General features: G+C 38.9%; 1 protein-coding gene and 1 long non-coding RNA gene across 4 annotated transcripts in view; one reads left to right on the plus strand and one right to left on the minus strand.

The window, feature by feature from the left end:
• Positions 1–3927, minus strand: part of LOC106528276 (TSC22 domain family protein 2) — a 50271-nt gene that overhangs the window by 32069 nt on the left and 14275 nt on the right. The gene's annotated exons all lie outside the window — the stretch shown is intronic.
• Positions 1–3927, plus strand: part of LOC106528278 (uncharacterized) — a 25524-nt gene that overhangs the window by 821 nt on the left and 20776 nt on the right. For both annotated transcript variants that reach the window (XR_001311478.1, XR_001311479.1), the window contains exon 2: positions 2935–3018. This is a non-coding gene — a long non-coding RNA (uncharacterized LOC106528278). The remainder of the gene's footprint in view (positions 1–2934; positions 3019–3927) is intronic.

The raw sequence follows: 3927 nt of genomic DNA on the forward strand, positions 1-3927 counted from the left end.
TTGTAAGTTCTCAAATATTACTCATCTCTTTACTGCAGAACAGTCCCAAGTCAAGTCTCAAGACAAGACAAGCAACTGTCAAGTCCCAAGTCTGAAACTTAAAATTCCAAGTCCTTTGAGTATTTTTTAAACAATGTTGCAGTTACATATTAAATGGAAAAAATAGACCGTGTGRTCCATTTTTCAATTTTTATCCAAAATTGAGATTAAACCTGTGCAGATGAACTTACAAAGTATTTWAATTTTTTTTAAATCGCACCTCTATATTGCAAAATCCAAATAAACTTAGCTGCAAAACTATATTTTTTCTAATTTTTTTTTTACTCTGGTTAATTTGATTGGCTGTGCTGCAGCTCATGCACACACATGTAAAGAAAGAGTGTGGAACAAAAAAGATGGATGGTCTGCTTTCAGGGCTCTAGACTAACTTTTTGACTGGTTGCACTGGTGCGACTAACATTTTTTCTTAGGTGCACCAGCACAAAAGTTAGGTGCACCCAAATTTTCAACCAAGTCGCATAACATCAGAGTTTTACAGGCTATTTTTTAAATCACTGTTCATTAAGGCAACATTAACTCGAAAATAATTAGTTAATCTAGTAAACATAAAGTTCTTTATTTGAACCAGAATTGTAGATATTTAACTTACTGAAAAGTATTTAACGTGATTCTATAAAATTCTAAGTGCAAATGTTTAAGGGCTGAACGTCTTATAAACATATTAAACATTTCATGGTTAAGTTTTTTTTAGACACATGCTCCTCAGATGGACAACTATGGATCTTTGGCCTTGGATAAAGCAGAATGATGAACAGAGAATAATGATTAATAACAGAAATATTACTGGTACTTATTAAAAGGTTGTGCATATTTTTTTTTAAATAACACAAAAGTCTGCAATTTCATCATTAGTTGAATCTTATTATCTTATATTATTTCACTTAAATATCTAATATGTTTAGTTTTATCCTCCTGAGACCCAGACGAACCTATTTCAGATACTTGGAATGTAACTGTGGTGAAGTCGATTTAGTGCAAAAGCGGCCTGCCATACCTGTGAGCTTCCTCATGCTGCTGAAATGATCCGCTCACAGAGTAGACCTTGACTGTTAAATTAGCAAGACGGACGAGCAAGCAACCGTCCACATCTTGTTTTCATCTCCAGCTAACAAGAAAGAAATGTTTTTCAGACTCCGATCTGGGTAAAAAATAAATAAAAAAAAAAAATACGGCTGTTTCGCTATGCGTGCGAGCGCGCGCGCATGTGTGTGTGTGTGTACAGATTTTTGCTTCATGGTGGGTACAATTATTGACCATTTCCCCGGTGCACACAGCCTGGTGAGGTTAGGGTTTGGGTCAGGTGTGTAGTCTACCTGGGAGGTTATGTTTTGCTTAGGAATGTGCGATATGGCAAAAAATTCATATTACAATATACTGTACATTATGATGGGTGGCGGTAACGATAAAAATGACGAWATAAAACTTATAATAGAAAACAGGGGTCGACATAACCATTGTTTAGGTTGTCTGAGACAACCTATTTTCGTTTCGGACAACCAGATCCCGCCTCCAAGTTGTCTGGTGGACAACCAAGAAAAAAGCAGCGGGTGTTCGTCATTGTAAAAATGAACAGGAGAAAAAAAACTTGTTAAAGCCATCTAGGGATTAAACTGACGGTTCTTTCACCCAATAAAGAGAACCACAGTCAAAGTTTTACCCAATCAGAACAGAGCAGGGTGGGTCCTGCTGTCTGACTGACAGCGCTGCCTTTTTTCTTTCTCTGTGGCTGGGGGGTCAGCCTCACTCGGTCCGGGAAACGCTGAGGGTTTTCCCGGGAGGTGTTCACCTGAGCTATTTTCCACCAAGGTTTACGTCGTATTTTATATATATTATATTTKTAAAAGCACCTCGCAGCATTTCTCCTGTAACACTGTGTGTTTACGAGCACAACTAAACCGCGACAGATCTGACTGTTTTTAAAGCGAGGGCTGAGAGGCGGTTTGACCGCAGCACCTCTTCACGCGCACCGCGGCCCCGACCGGCCTGGGACTTCAGAGTCCACAAGTCAACCCCTTCAGATGGTTACGTGTATAATGAGCATCACAAATCAGTAATTTTCGCAAAAAAAGCAGTATTAATCACAAGCACACGCTGCTGGATGTTCGGCCCCTCAGCTGTTTACCTGCAGTAACTGTGGCCCCCGGTGCAGTTTAGTTGAATAGCCCTGTCCTATGGAAACTAATTAAATCACATTCATACACTGACGGGACAAATCAGAGGCAGTGGGGGTTTCAGTGTCTTGCCCAGGGACACTTCAACATGTGAAAGAATAGTGGCAAATTGAACCGCCAACTTTCTGATTTAGAAGACGACTCACTTAACCGTTCAGCCACAGCCCTAAAATATCAAGTCTTTTCAAGTCAACAGGTCAAGTCCAATTCAAGTCCCAAGTCACTGAACAGGTTTTTCAAGTCTGAAGTCTTGATATAATGACTCAAGTCTGACTCAAGTCCAGGTCATGTGACTCGAGTCCCCACCTCTGCTACAGAACTTATTTGTTTAGTAAAATTTGGATCAATTATCACATCCAAACGTTTAACAGGAGATTTTAAAAACAGCTCTAAGCAGCACAGATCTGTAGAAATGCTGCGGTTTGTCATGGATCCAGCAACAACTTTAGTTTTGTTCTCATTAAAATTCAAAGTTTGAAATTGCTTTTAGTTCAGTAAGGAAGTCAAACAGTGGTTTTAGTTAAAAACACAGTAGTCTGTCCATAATCACATCTGAAGCCTTTAGCTGTTAGTTCAAAGATAAAACTTGATCTTTAGGAAAGAAATACAGATCAGAAACTCAAAAGCTTGTTTCCATATTCTATTTTTGTACTTTTTAAAAACCTGGAAAACACTAAAAGCACATTCCATTTATTCTATTCAGGAGCTCTGAGCCGGTGTTAACTCACCAGAGGCAGCAGAAGAAGGAGCTCTGAAGTCCTGGAGGACCTGCTGCTTCCATTTAACAGTGAGTTTTAACCTCAGAGTCATAACGAAACCATGCCTGACACATAAACAATGCATGTAGGGAAGACTTTCTGCAACGCTCGTCTGTCATTCGCTAAAGATATAATCATCTCCAGATTCCACTGCTAAACAAATCTGTATAAGGTGCTAGAGGCCTTAAAACCTCCACATCGTTTTCTAGAAAGAACTGATAGCTCAACATCTAAATCAAAAAGTAAACAAATTTTAGTCTGAAAAGAAAAAAATATTAAAACTGTTTATGGCAAAATACAGTATATTCGATATGATGTAACGTAAGATGTCTTAATTTCCATCTCTATTTTCTAACCATTGTCCTAATGAGTGGCTCACAAGATAACTGCTGATTTTTGGCCTGATTTTGTCTTCAGACAATATTAAGGATGCTCCAATAATCTTGATGGGTCTAAATAGGGCTGCATGGTATATGCAGTAGACGGTAGAAACGGTATGAAGATGGCCTACGGTAGTAATTTATACTCTACCGTCCTATCGTTGTTACGTCATCGGTCCTGTGTGAACAGAGCTGCGAGTGCAGAGACAACTGAGCAGGAGTTTGAAATATAATGAAGAAATTATAGCGTTTTAAAACACGTATAGAGAGAATAAATCCTCAAAATTTCCTCCTCCCGCTGTAGAAATGTTATGTTATGTCGCAGGATCATTTCCTCCCACCCTCTCCTCTCCTCTCCTCTCATCTCGCTGCACGTCGCGCAGAGCGAAGCTTTAACAACTGTAGTTTTTCACACCCAATTGTTGGAGAAAAATGTTTTTTATGTATTGTTACCCACAGAGATGATAAAAAAATACGTGGACATTCGTTCAGTCATAAATCCATCTTGCTAATGTAAAGTCGGCTGATGATGAAGATGATGAAGATGATGAAGATGAT

Source organism: Austrofundulus limnaeus, unplaced genomic scaffold (genome assembly GCF_001266775.1).
Source record: "Austrofundulus limnaeus strain Quisiro unplaced genomic scaffold, Austrofundulus_limnaeus-1.0 Scaffold367, whole genome shotgun sequence".
Lineage (NCBI taxonomy): Eukaryota > Metazoa > Chordata > Actinopteri > Cyprinodontiformes > Rivulidae > Austrofundulus > Austrofundulus limnaeus.